Below are 21120 nucleotides of genomic sequence, written 5' to 3'. Positions count from 1 at the left end.
CTTACATCAAGGGGCTGGTGCTGGAGTGTCAGCAACTGAGCTTGGAATTCCAACAACATGCAGCATACAAGGAGAAATTACAGCACAGTTTTTACTGTGCAGAATATTTCTTGTTCTTTTACTTGTGCAGGTACAATACACAAGTGCAATCTCTAAGAACAAGTTCTTCAGCATACAAAAACTCACTAGAACATAAAGCAACATCAAGACATACCTGCAACAGATGGACTACAGCTGCAGCAATAGACATCAAAATTCCAGCATAGGCCACAGCTGCAGCCCCCAACAAAAGCATCATGCAACATCAAATTGACTCCAAACTGGACAGGAATACAGAAAATACAGTATTTACAAAGCCCAAGATGTTTCAGCTCAAATGGATATTTGGAGACGTTAGTCGAGCGACCTTGAAAAAGTTAGCCGAATTAAGTCTCCAAATGGAACACTTCACTACTTGGAGCTTCCAGCTTGTCCAAAAGGCCTCCAAATGTTGCAAGAACACAGAAAATACAGTATTTGCAAAGCCCAAGAAGTTTTACCTCAAACGGATAATTGGAGACGTTAGTCGAGCGACTTTGAAAAAGTTAGCCGACTTAACTCTCCAAATGAAGCACTTCACTACTTGGAGCTTCCAGCTTGTCCAAAAGGCCTCCAAATGTTTCAAGAACATAGAAAATACTGTAATTACAAATCCCAAGAAGTTTCATCCCAAACGGATAATTGGAGACGTTAGTCGAGCGACCTTGAAAAAGTTAGCCGACTTAAGTCTTCAAATGGAGCAATTCACTACTTGGAGCTTCCAGCTTATCCAAAAGGCCTCCAAATGTTGCAAGAACACAGAAAATACAGTAACTACAAGGACCAAGAAGTTCCACCTCAAATGGATAATTGGAAACGTTAGTCGAGCGACCTTGAAAAAGTTAGCCGACGTAAGCATAATGAGGAGGTTGGTGTCTATTTGTTTTTGGTCTTGTTGGCTTGTCTCTATGCATTTGCAGGTATCTGGAGATACATTAAAGCATGTTACAGTTGGGGACATGTTTACAAGCCACAACACACAAAAACTCCAACAACATGCAGCATACAAGGACAAACTACAAGTCCACAATGGACCTGCAGAACCACAGCACAGTGTTTGCTGTGCAGGAGTATTGGAGGTACTTTTCTTCTTGTTCTTTTACTTGTGCAGGTACAATACACAACTACAATCCCCAAGAACAAGTACTTCATCATACAACCACTCACTAGAACATAAAGCAACATCAAGACAGACCTGCAACAGATGGGCTACAGCTGCAGCAACAGCAGTGGCAACAGGGTTGTTTTTCTTTGCAGATGTAGGGATTACAAAGTGCATGGTTGCACTTGTAGATGCAGCCAACAGCTACCATGCTACAACACGTGCAATAGCCCTCCTGGATTCTATGTAGGCACACAAGAACCCTCTAATATCCAAGGCACCATCTGTTAAACCTCCTGGCAGCAGCAGCACCCATCAACACTCATTATGGGAGTCTAATCTGGGAGGCCATTGTTCTTGTTTGTGTGGTTGTTTATTTGAGTATGCAGGCTGCTGGAACATCAGAAGCTACAAAATCCATGAAGCTGCAGTTGCAGATATCATGCCACAGAGTGCTGAAGCTGAATTTGATTGGAAGCAACAACAAATTCACAGCTGTGGAATGCAGTAGCTACAAACACCATCAACAAGAGGAGTTGCAACCAGCCACAGCACCTTGGAGCTCAGAAGATACAGCAGCAACCTTACAACTACAACAATCCAACACCAACAATCTTCAACTTCCATTTACTTGTAATTGAGGAGCCCTCCAATGGGCACCACAGAACCCCCACACACTGGTTTGCTTCCTTGGCTATTTCCTTGTGCAGGTCCACAAAGAACCAAACAAAGGGAGACAGCAACCATTCATGCAGGGGCCTTCTTGCAGCAGCTCCAAGTCACTTTGAGCTCCTTGTTTATTTGTTTGTGGGTATGCAGGTACAATCATGCAAAATGCAAGGAAACACCCAAGCAACTGCTCATGCCATGGCTGCATCACCTACAAGTTACAATTTGCTGCTCTTCAGTCACTCCTTTTCTCAACAACAACTCCAACGTTGCTGGTTATTATAGCTCTATATACTTCCTCTCGTTTCATCCTCCTTAGCTGATAATCATGATTGTGATGTTGTTGCATACTTCCCTTGGACTTACTTGGTACGACAAGACGAAAAAGGGCAAAGATGAAAAGAGCTTCTTCACCCCATGCGAGATAGAAGGTTCATATACTTGTTCTTCCTCAATTTAGCTATGTATGGTACGTAGCATAGTTGAATAGGACTAGTGTAGGTTACTTTCTTGTCTTCTCATGGAAGGGGAGAGTCTCCCTCATTTATGCTTTCTTAGTCGACTTATATCGGGAGGAGTCCTCTCATAGGTTTACTACTTTCTAGTTATAGATAGCTCCTTTTGCTACGGGGATGAGTTAGCCGACCTTAATAGGTTAGCCGACTTATGAACCAACATAGGATCGGAGGTAAGGTTTATGTCCCCCTCCTTGTATTTTTCTGTTTTATTTTATGTTAAGGCTTAGGGGTGATGCTCAACCCCTGACTATGCACGAGAGGTGGGAGCCTCGTGTAGGGTCTGTTCCCATAAAAAAAAATCGACCCTTAGCCACTGAATCACTACCATTCCATTCAAAAATAGGCTCATTTGGAAATTGAAATTTAATCCTACAGGTTCTACAATCAATGGATGTGTAAGTGGTATGTAACCAATCCATACCAAGAATGATATCAAAATCGATCATGTCAAGTTCAACGAGATCACAAATAATGACTTTATGTAAGACCGACTCAGAATAATTTCTAAAAACTCTCTTAGCTAACACTGAATCTCCAACAGGGAGTATAAATCAAAAAAGGCTCTAACAAGACTTTGGGGCACACATCAAATATCATAGCAAGGTTAGAAATAACAAAATACAAATTGGAACACAGATCAAGAAACTCATAAACATCAAGGTTAAATACCCATAACAATATTAGAAGTCTCATCCACATCTTACCTAGCATGAAGAGCATAAAATTGATTGTTGCGTTTACCACCCCTTTGTTGAGTTTGGGAACCTTGTTGCACTTTCCCTCCATGAGTAACTTAGTCTTAAGGAAGACCTTCTCTACCTTTGTTGGAAAAATAAGGGCACTCAGATTGCTTGTGGCCCATCTTGCCATATCCATAGCAAGCACCCATACCCATCAAACACCTTCCCCCATGACTCTTTCCACACTTGGAACACTTTGGAAAAATTGGGCTACTAGCACCCACACCTCCATCTTGAGTCTTAAGGTATGACACTCTATCTTTAGCAAACTTCTTTCCCGAATCTTGGCCTTATTGAGAGAGGAAACTACTACCGCCGGTCCTAGCACTTGAGGACCCACATTCATACTGGGCTCTTTTAGAGTTTCTCATCCTCATCTCTGTGAGCTTTTCTCCTTCAATTTGTTCTGTAAAAGTCATAAGTCGAGATATTTCCATTTCTTTGACAAACATAGCAGTACAACACTCCTTTGAAACCAAGTCAGACACCTCTAATATGAATTGGCTCATTCGGGCATGTGGATCGGCAACCAATGAAGGAGCATACTTGGATAACTTGGTGAACTTGAGGGCATAGTCCCCTATACCCATGTTGTCTTGTCTAAGATTGATGAACTCCAACATCTTTGCCTACTTTAGATCAAGAGGGAAGAAGAGATCAAGGAAAGCAAGCTTGAAGGCTGCCTAATCAATAGGGCCTTCATCCACTCTCTCCAACTTTCATTGAGTATACCAAACTTGAGCAACACTCTTGAGTTGGTAGGCCGCCAACTTTGATTTCTCTTCCAAAGTCACTCCTATAATACTCCCTATTTTATAAACCTCATCAATGAAATCTTGGGGATCCTCAATAACTTTCGAACCATGGAATATGGGAGGATTCATCCTTGCAAAGTCCCTCACCCTAGACGCCATAGTAGAAGAATTAGGAGACACCACAACCCTTTGGTTGGACACAACTTTGGCTATCATGGTAATACATTCTGCAACTCTGCATTCGACACTTGGTCCGGTAGAGGACCATTGCCTTAAGGGACCAGAGGAGCTTGATCTTCATTAGCATTGACCCTTCTTTGCATAGGTGCCCTTCTTGTAGGCATTTTCTAAAAATCGCAAAGGACAATCATTAGGAAAGGAAGTCTTAGAATATACTATATCACACACTTAGATTATAAAAGAAGTGAAGATTTCCTAAAATGCCTTATAGCCTCATATTCATAGATATGGTGCGATTCACACCTATGAATAAGACTCTACTTGATGCGGCATGTTGGACTCACTAGGATATCTTAAACCTTGTGCTCTAAGACCAAGTTTGTCATAACCCGACCTAGGACCTAGTCTTAACATGGTGATTGAAACCCCAAAGGGATCCAACCAAGTCTCATAACATCTCATAAGCATACATAAGGTAAAGTAAAGCATAAATAACATAGTAAAGAGTCTAAATCATGAATCATAAAAGAGAGTGTAAACTCAACTACATAGACTCTACAACATTTGTCAACATATGCCTCTATGAATCGATAAGGGTGGGGGATAAGACATGCCCCTACCTCACCCTTAATATGAATATAACAAAAGTATTGAAATAAACAACTCATAACTCGCCCTCGATAGATAAAGACTCGCCAATCATCGTAGGATAACAACTCAACTAGCCACGTGTGGATATAATGTTATCCTCGATCCCTATATTATAAGATAATGTAGACAACAAATATGTGTTAGTACTTTTGAATGTACTAAGTATATGGGTATTCCATGCAACATAAATCATACGATGCAATGATTAAATAACCTGTATGATAAAAGAGGATAAGTAAAATCATGAGAAAACCATAATGATCAAAGTATTTAAAAGACATAGTTGAGATCATAAAAGAGTACATAAGAAAAGTGTACATATGTGGGATAGAACCATAACCGGCAATAAAACCATGCGGGCTATAACATGAAATCCCGATGTCTCCCCATACAATAAAAGAAAGGAAAATCTACTTTTCAAAGTATACTCTACCCCGCTAGGCGGGTCATGTACATACATTATATGTGAATCCACTAGCTAGGCCAAAAGGGCAAGCCTATGGTGGCATAGTTATGAGACAAGAGACTTTATATAAGAACCCCATAGATCGAGCCCCCACCTCAAGTCATCATTCAATGACAAGTAAAATCACATGGAATATGTAACATAGTAATCATACTTAACATAAATCATAAAGTTATTCATAAACTTCATAATTCATGGATTAGCTTATTTTCATATCATACTTGCAATGTGAGTAAAGGCCTTTCAACATCACAATATCATACTTGCATAATTCATATCATTAGGTTTCTAGGTTACCAATTTTGTATCCTAAGTCACCTTTCTTCATAAATTGCATGAAATTCATATCTTGAACATAATCATAATCCATAATCATAGTTCATACTTGAATTTAGGGTAAAACTTGAATACATAGTCAATTTAATTGAAACCAAGAAATACTTGAAAATCATTGAACTTCCTAATCATAATTCATGTAAATCATCATTTAGAATAGCTTCATGCATGGGCATTCATAATTCAACTTGAATTCATACAATTGATGTGAAATCATGCATGTTATGATCATTGATAACAAATTAAAAACATAATTGAAACAACCCAATGCAAATTATTAAAACTAAGGCTAGAAAACCAATGAAATTTAAAGAGATCTTAAAGGAGAACCTTGGGAGAAAGGAACCCATGGATCAATCCCCACATACCTTGATGAAATCAACCCATAATTGAAGAGGAACCTTGATGAATTTGAAACCCTAGCTTGAAATTGTAGGAGAACCTTGATAGAATTGCTTAGTCTTGACTTAGGGAAATTTTGGAGAATGAATAGAATAGGAGGAGAATTTGAATAATTAGGTAAATATAAACTTTGAACTTGGCCATAAATGTTTCGGGGTTCACTGAACCAAAATTGGAAAAAGAAAAAATTACCCTTCATTGAACTCAAATTTTGGACCTATAAATGGGACTCTATAATTCGTACAATATTTGATGAGTCGTAGGAATGACTCGTCCTGTAGGTTTTTGGGAAATCCTAGAAAATCAAGTCTTTGAAATTTTCATACATCTCAAATCTACGAGTTGTAATCCTTTCTACGACTCATCATGTTGAGTCGTAGAAGAGGTCCTGAGGCTTAGTAGTTGCAGGTGTTTCGACCTTGCACTACGATTGGTATCTATGAGTAGTAGACTTCTTCATGATTCGTCAAATGACTCGTAGACCCAAAAACTTCACTTATCAAATTTCCAGCCTCATATTCACTTCCAAGAGTCACCTCTACGACTCGTTTGGGTCCCTACGAGTTGTAGACTTATTTGTAGACTCAGTAACTATCCAAATTTCCTTGAATTCACTTTCATTCGACCGTTCAACTTCCAGAGTCTTACAAAACTTTAAAATATCATTAAAGCATCATTCATAAACCTTGATAGTCATTCATAAGCATTTATTTGAAATCCCTTGAAATTCATGATCATAATTCCTTGAAAACATACTTGAAAATAGAATGTAGCATACATGCATGCATACTCATGAACCTGATTTTAGATGATGTTTACATTGCATTGCTGCATTCATGCTGGGTTGTTAGCTAAACACTCTACTATATTCAAGCTAGTTCTATCCCATTAGAGGACAAATATTTCCAAGAGGGAGATAATGCAATATTCCAGACGTTTGAAGGTTGGAATATGATATAATAAGGTAAAACATTAAAAAATGACCTCGGTAGATTTTTAGGTCAAGTATTTTGAAAAAATAAAATTTTCAAAAATATCACTTTCTAGAAGAGTGAGCGACCACTCCGCGTCACGGAGATGTTCTCTCACAGCTCAAAATTTTCCTTGATACAAATTTGGCCAAAATTCCTATTTGCTCGGAATTGGCCTATCATGAACCCCCTCCGCGTCGCGGACTTGGGTTAATATTTCTATCCAATTTCAATTATTAAGTAGGGATACTTTGGACTTTTCGTGCCTATTAGTTAATGAATCTGGATATTTTTGACACTAAATCCCACCCTATTAACTATCCAAAACCCCATATTCTCCCTTGTTCTTTCACAATTCATCTATTACAAAAATTCTCTCTCTACAAAGGCTCTCCATTGAAGACAATTAAGCAATCCTCTGAAGTTCTTCATCAAAATTCAAAATTACTTCAAGTTTCTTCTAACTTCTTATCCAAGGTATGTAGGTATTCATCCATGGGTCTCTTTTAACCATGGAGCCTAATAAATTCTTAACTTTTTCAATTAATTCAAAGTATTTATTTTTATAAATTTGTGATCTGAATTTCAATTACATGGATTATGATTATGAACCTATTTCAAAATGAATTAACGATTATTGCATGAAATTGAATTTCTATGAACTTCCTACATTGTTCTTTAGGGTTCATGACATGGATTATGGGTATTTTCAATTATACTTCAAATTGATATTATTTTTCATGAATTTCTATTGGGTCTTCTCAATTATGATTCATGTTATCATTGTTGATCAATTTATGCATAATTCACAATGAAAAAGGGTGATTTAAAATCTTTAATGGTGACTTAAGACCCTAATGATAGGGTGACTTAAGATCCTTAATAGTGACTTAAGACTCTAATGATACTCCTTATGAAATAAGATTCATAATGATGGAAGGCCTATACCCACATTACATGAATGACATGATAATGAACTATTTTTATGAAAAAAATTTATAAATTGGATTCTTAGCTTTTGATTGCCTTTTCACATGATAAGTTTATGATTTATGACAAGTATGATTTATGATGATGAGGTGTATTTCGTGGGATATTAACTTAGAACCGAAAGGACTTTGAGTTGGGGACTCGACCCAATGGGTCCTTAGTAGCAATCTCTAGTCCCTTAACTTCGTTTCCACCATGGGAGTATTGCCAATATGGCCTAGCTAGTTGATCCACATATAACACATGTTCATGATTACTCATTTCGCAGGGTAGAGTCTACCTTGGCAAGTAGATTTCTTTTTTTTCATTGTATGAAGAGACACCGAAATTCTATATTATAGCTCGCATGTTCTTATTGTCGGTTACGATTATATCCCACATATGTATGGTCCCTTATGATGATTTACTTGACTAATGTTAGTCTCTACTTTTACATGATACTCTTATGGTTTATTATGCACTGACCCCTTCTCATGTCTACTTATGATTTAACTACCTCTTTTATCATGCCATTTGAATTGGTCATTTGCACAACATGGTATTATTATGTATTACATTGCCTACATACTCAGTATATTCAAAAGTACTAATACATACTTTATTGCCTATATTATATCATAATGTAGGGATGAATGCTTCATCCTATTCTCGTGGCTAGTTGGTGACCTATTGAAGATTGTCCAATGAGTCCTCATGATTCGAGGGCAAGCCGAGTCTATATTTTCTTCTCATGCCATTCCTAAACTATCATAATGCATTGAGACTATTCCATGTTATGTCATTAATTTTTCTTTGAGTGTGAGCTAGGAACATGTCCTACTCCCCGCCTATGTTAGTTCATGTAGAGGCATGTTGGATATGTGTATAGATTCTATATTTTCTTACTTCATTCTCTTTATTCTATGTTCTTGGACTTCTTATGAGTTTCCGCTTTATTGTTACCTTATGTATGCTTATGATATGCTAAGAGGCTTGGTTGAATTTTCTTCACGAATCCTAATCATCGTATCACACCTAGGACCTACTTTGGGTCATGACAAAGATGAAGGAGAAATTTGAGAAATATTGGGGTGGTACGAACAAAATGAATAAGATGTTTTTCATATCATGTGTTTTGGATCCTCTGTACAAATTTAGCACTCTTAATTTTGCACTTAAGAAGATGCTTGGGAATAAAGGGTCAGTTGTAGAACTTGATGTGAGAAACTACATGAAATTATTGTTTAGTGAGTATGCAAACACTGCATCAAAAGATAAAGATGATCAACTTTCTTCAATAGAAGTAGGAGCTTCGAATTCAATGTCTACACCTATAAGAGATTTTGGTGACTTTTATGAAAAATTATTTAAGCATACATCTAGAAATGGAGGTGCAAATTATAAGTCAGAATTGGATAAATATCTTTTAGAAGATATTGAAATTAGAAAAACAGTTTTTGTTGTATTGCTTTGGTGGAAAGTCAACTCACCTAGATTTTCTTTCCTTCTGAGATGGTTCGAGATGTGTTAGATATTCCTATTTTCAGCGTGGCCTTTGAATGTGCTTTTAGTACGGAAGGATGTATTCTTGTTTCGTTTAGGAGTTCATTAATTCCTAAATAGGCAGAAGCTCTAGCGTGCCTTCAAGATTGGCTTCGGAGTGAACTACCTATAAATATTGAAGAAGATTTAGATTTCCTTGAGCAACTTGAACAAGGTAAGAAAAAAAAATCTTGTGTTGATGTAATAATATAAATAGTTTATTTAATATTTTTTTTGTTTGAGCCTTGATTTTTTTATTCTAATTCTCTTTAGATTTTGCGAAAGTTGCAAAGAACCTTGCAGTGATAAAATGGTAGATTGTTAAAAGATTAAACTTTTGCAAGTGAATTATTTAACTCCTATGCATCGATATTTGCGCTAGTTCAATCATTTTTATGTGCTTACACGAACAACAAACACCAACACTTATTTATGTGTGTAAACTAACTACAATGTTCTGCCTTTTTCTCTTTGTTTCACTTGGTTGGTTGGGTCGGATAATGGAGTCACAAATAATTTCTTTAAGGTCTTTGAACCACTTTAATGTTGTTGTTATTGCTGGAATGTACTTGCATATACACTAGTCTTATATGACTATTATGGCTAGTGAAACATTGGTGAATTCCAGCAAAAGCAACTAAGAGTTTTGTTTCATCTGCTAGTTATTGTGGTTGTTGCTGAACTCTGAAGAATTAAATTTTTGAAGAAAGACTTCTAAATTCTAATATCTCTATTTTTTTGTGATTCAGATTTAAGTATACCTAGATTTCATGGTCCAAAAGTTAGATCACTTGTTTGGAATCACTATGAAAAATTTGAAGAAAATGATGATGGGTTGTGCACTATAAAATATATTCATTGTGGTCGTGTTTCTTATTATCATTAATGGCGTACCGGAATTTCCTCCTTATGGTCTCATGTCAAGCATTGTTTGGAAAACATGAAGCAGGATCATATAACTCAAAGGATTGAGTAGTTATTATTTTGTTGACTTGAATATGAAATTATTAACCTATTTACTATGTTTGAATTTAATTTTTCAAGTTGTGTGACTGTTAGTTTATGTTTTTGAAATTTTGTTTGTGGCTTTGTGGCTTGTATTAAACTTGAGAATTTGAGTTATTCCTGCCATGAATAGTTTGTAACTTTTGTGAAATGTGAATTGTCATGTAAGAATGCCTCAGGTACAATTAAATGTACAAAATATGTTGGGATATATGTGGGTATTAATTCATTATATTGATATTCCGGTCATCAGATTATAGGTACAATAAAATATATGGTAGTGAGCAAATTTATATTGAATATAATTCTCAAAGTGCTAAATTGAGGTACAAATAGCTGGCTCCCTTACTTTAAGTCTTTGTTTTTATCTTCTCATTACAGTGAAAGTGTTAAGTTTACATATATTATGCATTTCACTTTCTTTGAGAAATTGGGTTGGCTAATTTATTTTTTCTATAATTTTTTTCCATTTTTCTCCTCCCCACCCCCACTGTCCACCCCCACCCCCACCCCCTTCTCTATCTCACTATCGATCTATTTATATCTTTTCCACCGTTATTATTTGTAACACCCCTCAAAAGTTTTCCTAAGATTCGGGCCTTCTTTGTACACGTATGGGGGCCATCGTATTTATTTCGAAGTACGTGCTTGAGTTAAGATGAGTCCCTGAGGAGTTTAAGAGCATTGGAGGTGATGTGGGGTCATTGAGGACCCCTAGGACCGAGCTAAGTCCAAAAGATCCGTCGTGGCTAAGTTTAGGACGAGTTCACGTAATGGTCGACTTTCAATGACCCTATCATTTGAAAGACGTCAGTCCGGGTGGCCCACGACCTATTAAATTAAAGGTCGTCGAGTCTTCTTTCCAACGCCACCAAAAACGTAGACTTTGGAGTTCGGGGCCAAAAGATATGACGATCAGAAGACGAACTAGCACGACAGGGATTTCATTTTAGCCTGGGTTACCACTGCTGAGGAAATGGCCCTGGCGCCGTAAGGGCGCCACGCGCCACTATCGCGCCAGGAACATGCCTCAGTAGTTTGGTCCCTGGCACGACGCGCCACTAAAAGTGTGCAGGGTTTTTCAGGCCAAATTCCCAGAATTTGGAGCAATAGGCTTGGCGCTGTAAGGGCGCGACGCGCCACTATCACGCCAGAAACATGCCTCAGTAGTTTGGTCCCTGGCGCGACGCGCCACTAAAGGCTGTGCAGGTTTTAGGCGTAATTGGCTTTAGCGCTGTAAGGGCGCGACGCGCCACTATCGCGCCAAGAGCATTTTTGCGTAATTTTCAGAATTTGGAGGAAGGGCAATTTGGGAAATTTCCCAAATTATATATACACAAACCTTGTATATTTTGGGACCATTTTTCTTCAGCCCCATTCTCTCTCTAGAAAAAGCCCTAGCTCCTCTCCCTTCTCTCTTCTCTTCTTCTCTATTTCCAACCAAAAAGGAGTCCAAGAGCTTCAAGACCTCAAGCTCCCATTGAAGACCCAACATTAAGGTTTCTTCAAAGTCTTCACTAAGCTATGTAAGGCTAACCAAAACATGGGTTGAGTCCACCCATGTGCCCTATTCTTGTGTTGAGGTTAGATATCCATGAAAATGGAGTTTCTTGGTATGGTACATGTTTGAATGAGTTTTGTTTCCATCTTATTTAAGTATTTATGTGCCAATGTTGTTGAGCTAAGAGATTCCTAAAATGAGCCCTTATGTAAGTATGAAATGATGAGGAAATGGGTTGCTAAATATGTTTTGTTGGTCTTGTTAATTATATAGATTCTATAGAGTATACTATTTTCTTTAAAATGTTGCCTATTATAAGAATGTCGATTTGAAGTCTTGGAGATGTGATGAGTCACAAAGATTTTTTCTCAAATAGATGGAGGTAATGATTGATTTTATATCTAGATGATGTTATATATGTGCATTTAAAGCTTCCTTGAAGATATGATTGAGATTGAGCATTGAGATTGAGATTTGATTGTGATAGAGTTGATGAGTCGACAAGGTTGTAATGAGACTTGTGATATGAGTTGATTGAGTTGAGTTGATGGAGTTTTATGAGCATTGAGTCTTGGGAGGAGTATCGAGCACCGAATTGGGCAAGAGTATAGTCCATACTCGAACTCAATACCTGTGTTGCCAAACGTAGGGGGGATTGAACCGTTAAAGTCGGATGCTTCCCCGAGAGCTTTTGTCCTGACATTATAGGACCTGGTTGGATTAGATCCATGAGTGTTCATCGTTTATGCCCTGGCAAGGTATGAACGGGCGTGGCAATAACGTCGTTTTGTTGTACCTTCACTGGGTCATAAGTATTGGTTGTCGGTTAAGAGAAACTCCCAAATAAGTTTTGATAACACTCTGAGTTAGATTGAGTTGAATTGTATATGATTGGTCCAGTCTAAATCATACTCTTGTTTAGACTTAGGACATTTGATTGAGTTGTCCTCCCTTTTGAGTTGAGCCTCTGAGTTGGTTGATTTATTCTTCCTTGATGTTCATTGTATTCGGCCATTTTACATACTCGTACATTCTATGTACTGACGCCATTTGGCCTGCATCGTTTCATGATGCAGAGACAGGTACTAGAGATCATCAATTGGCGCTCCGTTGAAGATCCACTTACACTTCCAGCCATTCGGTGAGTCCTCCTAGTTCCTGGAGGATATTGGGCCTTCCTGTACAGTTTTTGATTGTCTTTTCTTTATTTAGATTGTCGGTAGCCATGGGCTTGTCATTGGCACCTTTTAGACTTGAATAGAGGCTTCATAGACTGAGATGTGAGGAGGTCGAGCGGTCATCTTGAGGATTCCTATTTTGATTATCGTCTTGATTGTAAATATTTGGCCTTCGGCCCTTATGATATGAGAAGTATTTCTTAAATTGAGTTTTCTGCTAATAGAATGTGCTTGAATGAATAAGTGACTGTACTAAGTGGTTTGCTCGGAGGTCAGAAATGGCCTTCGGGTGCCGGTTACGCCTAGGGTACCCTCCCGGGGCATGACAAACATGGTATCAGAGCACAGAGTTCAAGTGTCCTAGGGAGTCTATGAAGCCGTGTCTAGTAGAGTCTTGCTTATGGGTGTGTTGTGCACCACACTTATGAGCAGGAGTCTATAGGACATTAGGAATTGTTTCACTTCTTTCATACTCTGAATTCGTACGATGGAGTTGAACTCCATGAAACTTTCTTTCTAATTCGTGCGTTCATACGTTATTGATAATGCCTCCTAAATGTACCGCTAGCCAGAGGAATGTTGATAATGCAGGGATGCCACAGTCAGAGGCACGCCCAGCAAGGGCTAAAGGCCGACCCACGAGATATGCGGAGGCACCTCAAGTGCCATCTACTCCACCTGCACCCACATCAAAAGCTGAATTTTGAGGGGCAATTGCCATGCTCACTCAACTAATGGCCACCCGAGGCGGCAATCAAAGTTCGCCGACTCTCAGCTCTAGTTCCCAGGAGCCATCTGCTGCCACTAGAATTAGAGACTTTCTGAGAATGAACGCACCGGCATTTATGGGTTCTAAGGTTGATGAAGATCCCCAGAATTTCATTGATGAAATGTGGAAGATTCTAAAAGCTATGCACGCTACAGAAATCGAGGGGGTCGAGTTGGTGTCTTATCAACTCAAAGATGTGGAAAACATTTGGTATAACCAATGGGAGCAGAGTAGGGGTGAAGATTATGAACCTGCTAGATGGGATGAATTCGAGGGGACTTTTCTTGACCACTTCTTTCCTCGAGAATTAAGGGAAGCGAAGGTGGAGGAATTTGTTAATCTGAAGCAAGAAGGTATGTCGGTTAAGGAGTATGGCCTAAGGTTCATCCAGCTATCCAGGTATGCTCCAGAAATGATTCCTGATGTGAGGTCGAAGATGAGGAAGTTCGTCTCCGAATTAGGGAGGCATGTGAAGAAGGAATGCAAGGCAGCATTGTTGATCTCGGATATGGACCTTTCCAGATTAATGGTGTATGCTCAACAGGTAGAAGAGGAGAAGAGGAAAGACAGAGAAGACCACCTGAGCAAAAAGGCAAGGTCATCTGGGCATGAGAATGAGCAGAGGCAAAGCAATGGCAATAGGTCCTTCTTCCAGAAGAGGCCTTCCACCTATGCCTCATCTACCGCCAGCGCACTAATGCCGCAGGACAGGTATGATCGGCAGGGACAAAGTCGCCAGAATTTCAGACCCCAAGTTTCTCAATCCCCGGCCAGTGTAAGTCAGGGTTCGAAGGGAAAGCCACTATGCGGCAAGTGTGGTAGGCTCCACTTGGGAGAATGCAGAGCAGGAAGGGTTGGTTGCTATAAATGCGGCCAAATGGGCCATCTTTTGAGGGAGTGTCCAACATGGAGGAACAGGGCCCAGCCCTCTGCCATCGCACCACCAGCTAGAGGAAATCAGAGGGGTGCTACTCCAGGTACGAGTGGAGGTACAAACCGCCTATATGCCCTGGGTAGTCGCCAAGATCAGGAGAACTCTCCAAACATCGTGATGGGTATGATTCGAGTCTCTTCCTTTGATTGTTATGTATTGATGGATCCAGGTGCCACCTTATCTTTTGTAACTCCTTATATGGCTAGTAAGTTCAATAAAATCCCTGAACGTCTTCTTGAGCCGTTTTGTGTGGCCACTCCTGTCGGTGATTCTGTCTTAGCTGAGAGAGTCTATAGAGATTGCACTGTGTCAATTCATCACAGGGACACCTTGGCTTACTTAGTTGAGTTAGACATGGTTGATTTCGACGTGATCCTTGGTATGGACTGGCTTTATGTCTGCTATGCCTCTATTGATTGTAGAACTCAAATTGTCACATTCAGATTCCCGAATGAGGCTGTCATAGAATGGAGGGGTAGTCCTATTTCGCCTAAGGGTAAGTTTATTTCATACCTTAGGTCCAGGAAGCTAATCTCAAAACGGTGTATCTATCACCTTGTCCGAGTGAAAGATGACAGCATTGAGTCTCCATCCTTTGAGTCGGTTCCGATTCTCAACGAGTTTCCGGATGTCTTTCCTGAAGATCTGCCTGGAGTCCCTCCTGATAGGGAGATCGACTTTGAGATTGATGTTCTTCCTGATACCCAGCCTATCTCAATTCCCCCATATAGAATGGCTCGGGCCGAGTTGAAGGAGTTGAAGGAGCAGCTGAAGGACTTGTTAGATAAGGGATTCATTAGGCCGAGTGTCTCTCCATGGGGTGCTCCGGTCCTATTTGTGCAGAAAAAGGATGGGTCCCTTAGAATGTGTATCGACTACAGGCAGTTGAATAAAGTCACTGTGAAGAACAAATACCCTCTCCCCAGAATAGATGACTTATTCGACCAACTTCAAGGTGCCACTTGTTTCTCAAAGATAGACTTGAGATCCGGCTACCACCAGTTGAAGGTGAGAGAATGCGATGTTCTGAAGACTGCTTTCCGGACTCGTTATGGCCACTTTGAATTTTTGGTCATGTCTTTGGGTTGACTAATGCTCCCGCCTCTTTTATGGATCCATGAACCGAGTATTCAAACCGTACCTTGATATGTTTGTGATTGTATTCATAGATGATATTCTGGTTTACTCCAAGAATGAAGAGGAGCACGCCTATCATCTTAGAGTCGTTCTACAAACTTTGAGGGACCAGGTATTGTATGCAAAGTTCTCTAAATGTGAATTTTGGCTTGCATCGGTGGCCTTCTTAGGCCACATTGTATCTGGAGATGGTATTCAGGTGGATGCTCAGAAAATAGAAGTTGTGAAGAATTGGCCTAGACCCACATCCCCAACAGAGATAAGGAGCTTTCTGGGCTTGGCCGGGTACTATCGAAGGTTTGTAGAGGGATTCTCATCCATATCATCACCATTGACTAAGCTGACCCAAAAGAAGGCTAAGTTCCAATGGTCTGATGCTTGTGAGGAGAGTTTCCAGAAATTGAAGACCAAGCTAACCACTGCTCCTGTTCTAACCTTGCTCGATGGAACAGAAGGTTTTGTGATTTATTGTGATGCCTCTAGAATTGGTTTGGGGTGTGTGTTGATGCAAAGGGGGAAGGTGATAGCCTATGCTTCAAGACAACTTAAGCTTCATGAGAGGAATTACCCAACTCATGACCTTGAGCTGGCAGCTGTGGTGTTTGCACTTAAAATCTGGCGCCACTACCTGTATGGAGTGCATATCGATGTATTCACCGATCACAAGAGCTTGCAATACGTCTTTAGCCAGAAGGAACTCAACCTTAGGCAAAGGAGATGGCTTGAGCTACTCAAGGACTATGATATGAGCATCCTCTACTATCCAGGTAAAGCTAATGTTGTTGTTGATGCTCTTAGCAGGTTGTCCATGGGTAGCACTAGCCACGTGGAGGAAGGAAAGAAGGAATTGGCGAAGGAGGTACACAGATTAGCCCGATTGGGAGTTCATCTGGAAGATAATAATGAAGGCGGAGTTACCATTCAGGATGGGTCTACGTCCTCACTTGTGGCAGAGGTGAAGGAGAAGCAAGACCAAGATCCCGTCCTTCTCCAATTGAAGGGAGGCGTTCACAAACAAGAGGTAATGGTTTTTACCCAAGGGGGAGATGGTGTGTTACGGTACCAAAATAGATTGTGCGTGTCGGATGTTGATGATGTTCGAGAGAGGATTATGGCCGAAGCGCATAGTTCTAGATACTCTATTCATCCGGGTTCCACGAAAATGTACCATGACTTGAGGAAGATCTATTGGTGGAGCGGGATGAAGAAGGATATTGCGGAATTCATTTCCAAATGCCCGAATTGTCAACAAGTGAAGGTTGAGCATCAGAGACCATGTGGTCTAGCCCAAAACATAGAAATTCCAGAATGGAAGTGGGAGATGATCAACATGGACTTTATTACAGGCTTGCCGAAGTCCCGAAAGCAACATGATTCCATTTGGGTAATTGTGGATAGAATGACGAAATCAGCTCACTTCTTGGCGGTTAAGACTACTGACACCGCAGAAGATTATGCGAAGTTGTACATACAGGAGATCGTTAGATTACATGGGGTCCCTTTGTCTATCATCTCAGATAGAGGAGCCCAATTCACTTCCTAATTTTGGAAATCCTTTCAGAAGGGATTAGGTTCGAGGGTGAACTTGAGTACAGCCTTCCACCGCCAGACAGACGGCCAAGCAGAGCGCACAATTCAAACATTAGAGGATATGTTGAGGGCGTGTGTGCTTGACTTCAAGGGAAATTGGGATGATCACTTGCCTCTCATAGAGTTTGCGTATAACAATAGCTACTATGCAAGCATTCAAATGGCTCCTTATGAAGCCTTGTATGGGAGGAGGTGTAGATCGCCCATTGGGTGGTTTGAAGTTGGTGAAGCCGAGTTGATTGGGCCTGACCTCGTCCATCAAGCCATGGAGAAGGTACGAGTTATCCGAGAGAGGCTAAAGACAGCCCAAAGTCGCCAAAAATCGTACACCGATGTGAGGAGGAGAGACTTAGAGTTTGAGGTGGATGATTAAGTGTATTTGAAAGTGTCACCCATGAAGGGGGTCATGAGGTTTGGAAAGAAGGGGAAACTTAGTCCTCGATACATTGGCCCATACCAAATTTTGAGGCGGATCAGGAGTGTCACTTATGAGCTGGACCAACCTCAGAACTAGTTTCTATTCATCCGGTGTTCCATGTTTCAATGTTGAAAAAGTGCTTGGGCGATCCCTCGTTGGTAGTCCCTATTGAGAGCGTTGGAATTAAGGATAGCTTATCCTATGAGGAGGTCCCAATCCAAATCCTTGATCGCCAAATCCGTAAATTGAGGAACAAGGAGGTCGCCTCAGTCAAAGTCCTGTGGAGGAATCAATTTGTTGAGGAAGCCACGTGGGAAGTGGAGGAAGCCATGAAGTCTAAATACCCACATCTATTCGTGCCTACCGAGGAGAGCATTGAAGGTAATGACTACTTTCTTGACTCGAATTCATTCGTACCTTTTTGAGTTTTGATTGATATTTGATTGAGAATTTGATTGATTGAATGACTGAATTTTGATTGTGATTTGTACCCCGAGTCTATTCTTGGTTGCTCGTCATTCGAGGACGAATGATCCCAAGGGGGAGATAATATAACACCCCTCAAAATTTTTCCTAAGATTCGGGCCTTCTTTGTACACGTGTGGGGCCCATCGTATTTATTTCGAAGTACGTGCTTGAGTTAAGAGGAGTCCCTGAGGAGTTTAAGAGCGTTGGAGGTGATGTGGGGTGATTGAGGACCCCTAGGACCTAGCTAAGTCCAAAAGATCTGTCGTGGCTAAATTTAGGACGAGTTCACGTAAGGGTCGACTTTCAATGACCCTATCGTTTGAAAGACGTCAGTTTGGGTGGCCCACGACCTATCAAATTAAAGGTCGTCGAGTCTTCTTTCCAACGCCACTAAGAACGTAGATTTTGGAGTTCGGAGCCAAAAGATATGACGATCCGAAGACGAACTAGCACGATAGGGATTTCATTTTAGCCTGGGTTACCACTGCTGGGGAAATGGCCCTGGCGCCGTAAGGGAGCGACGCGCCACTATCGCGCCAGGAACATGCCTCAGTAGTTTGGTCCCTGGTGCGACGCGCCACTAAAAGTGTGCAGGGTTTTTCAGGCCAAATTCTCAGAATTTGGAGCAATAGGCTTGGTGTTGTAAGGGCGCGACGCGCCACTATCGCGCCAGAAACATGCCTCAGTAGTTTGATCCCTGGCGCGACGCGCCACTAAAGGTTGTGCAGGTTTTAGGCGTAATTGGCTTTTGCGCTGTAAGGGCGCGACGCGCCACTATCGCGCCAAGAGCATTTTTGCCTAATTTTCAGAATTTGGAGGAAGGGCAATTTGGGAAATTTCCCAAATTATATATACACAAACCTTGTATATTTTGGGACCATTTTTCTTCAGCCCCATTCTCTCTCTAGAAAAAGCCCTAGCTCCTCTCCCTTCTCTCTTCTCTTCTTCTCCATTTCCAACCAAAAAGGAGTCCAAGAGCTTCAAGACCTCAAGCTCCCATTGAAGACCCAACATTAAGGTTTCTTCAAAGTCTTCACTAAGCTATGTAAGGCTAACCAAAACATGGGTTGAGTCCACCCATGTGCCCTATTCTTGTGTTGAGGTTAGATATCCATGAAAATGGAGTTTCTTGGTATGGTACATGTTTGAATGAGTTTTGTTTCCATCTTATTTAAGTATTTATTTGCCAATGTTGTTGAGCTAAGAGATTCCTAAAATGAGCCCTTATGTAAGTATGAGATGATGAGGAAATGGGTTGCTAAATATGTTTTGTTGGTCTTGTTAATTATATAGATTCTATAGAGTATACTATTTTCTTAAAAATGTTGCCTATTATAAGAATGTCGATTTGAAGTCTTGGAGATGTGATGAGTCACAAAGATTTTTTCTCAAATAGATGGAGGTAATGATTGATTTTATATCTAGATGATGTTATATATGTGCATTTAAAGCTTTCTTGAAGATATGATTGAGATTGAGCATTGAGATTGAGATTTGATTGTGATAGAGTTGATGAGTCGACAAGGTTGTAATGAGACTTGTGATATGAGTTGATTGAGTTGAGTTGATGGAGTTTTATGAGCATTGAGTCTTGGGAGGAGTATCGAGCACCGAATTGGGCAAGAGTATAGTCCATACTCGAACTCAATACCTGTGTTGCCAAACGTAGGGGGGATTGAACCGTTAAAGTCGGATGCTTCCCCGAGAGCTTTTGTCCTGACATTATAGGACCTGGTTGGATTGGATCCATGAGTGTTCGTCGTTCATGCCCTGGCAAGGTATGAACGGGCGTGGCAACAACGTCGTTTCGTTGTACCTTCACTGGCTCATAAGTGTTGGTTGTCGGTTAAGAGAAACTCCCAAATAAGTTTTGATAACACTCTGAGTTAGATTGAGTTGAATTGTATATGATTGGTCCAGTCTAAATCATACTCTTGTTTAGACTTAGGACATTTGATTGAGTTGTCATCCCTTTTGAGTTGAGCCCCTGAGTTGGTTGATTTATTCTTCCTTGATGTTCGTTGTATTCGGCCATTTTACATACTCGTACATTCTATGTACTGACGCCATTTGGTCTGCATCGTTTCATGATGCAGAGACAGGTACTAGAGATCATCAACCGGCGCTCCGTTGAAGATCCACTTACACTTCCAGCCAGTCGGTGAGTCCTCCTAGTTCCCGGAGGATATTGGGCCTTCCTGTACAGTTTTTGATTGTCTTTTCTTTATTTAGATTGTCGGTAGCCATGGGCTTGTCATTGACACTTTTTAGACTTGAATAGAGGCTTCATAGACTGAGATGTGAGGAGGTCGAGCGGTCATCTTGAGAATTCCTATTTTGATTATCGTCTTGATTGTAATTGTTTGGCCTTCGGCCCTTATGATATGAGAAGTATTTCTTAAATTGAGTTTTCTGCTAATAGAATGTGCTTGAATGAATAAGTGACTGTACTAAGTGGTTCGCTCGGAGGTCAGAAATGGCCTTCGGATGCCGATTACGCCTAGGGTACCCTCCCGGGGCGTGACATTATTATTGAAACTTCATCAATAAATGTTTGGTATAAAATAACTGATAATTAGTATATTTTACGAATAAATAATTTTTTAATAGACTTATTTAAAACATATTTAACAAATCAAACCATTTACACCGCTAATAAAAAAATCAGAAGGAGACACTAATTTACCGAAATTCTACGGCCAAGAATCTATTAGTTAATCATCATTTACTCCTCAATTTAG

Source organism: Solanum dulcamara, chromosome 6 (assembly GCF_947179165.1).
Source record: "Solanum dulcamara chromosome 6, daSolDulc1.2, whole genome shotgun sequence".
Lineage (NCBI taxonomy): Eukaryota > Viridiplantae > Streptophyta > Magnoliopsida > Solanales > Solanaceae > Solanum > Solanum dulcamara.
The sequence above is the reverse complement of the archived record's forward strand: the minus strand, read 5'-3'. Positions refer to the sequence as shown.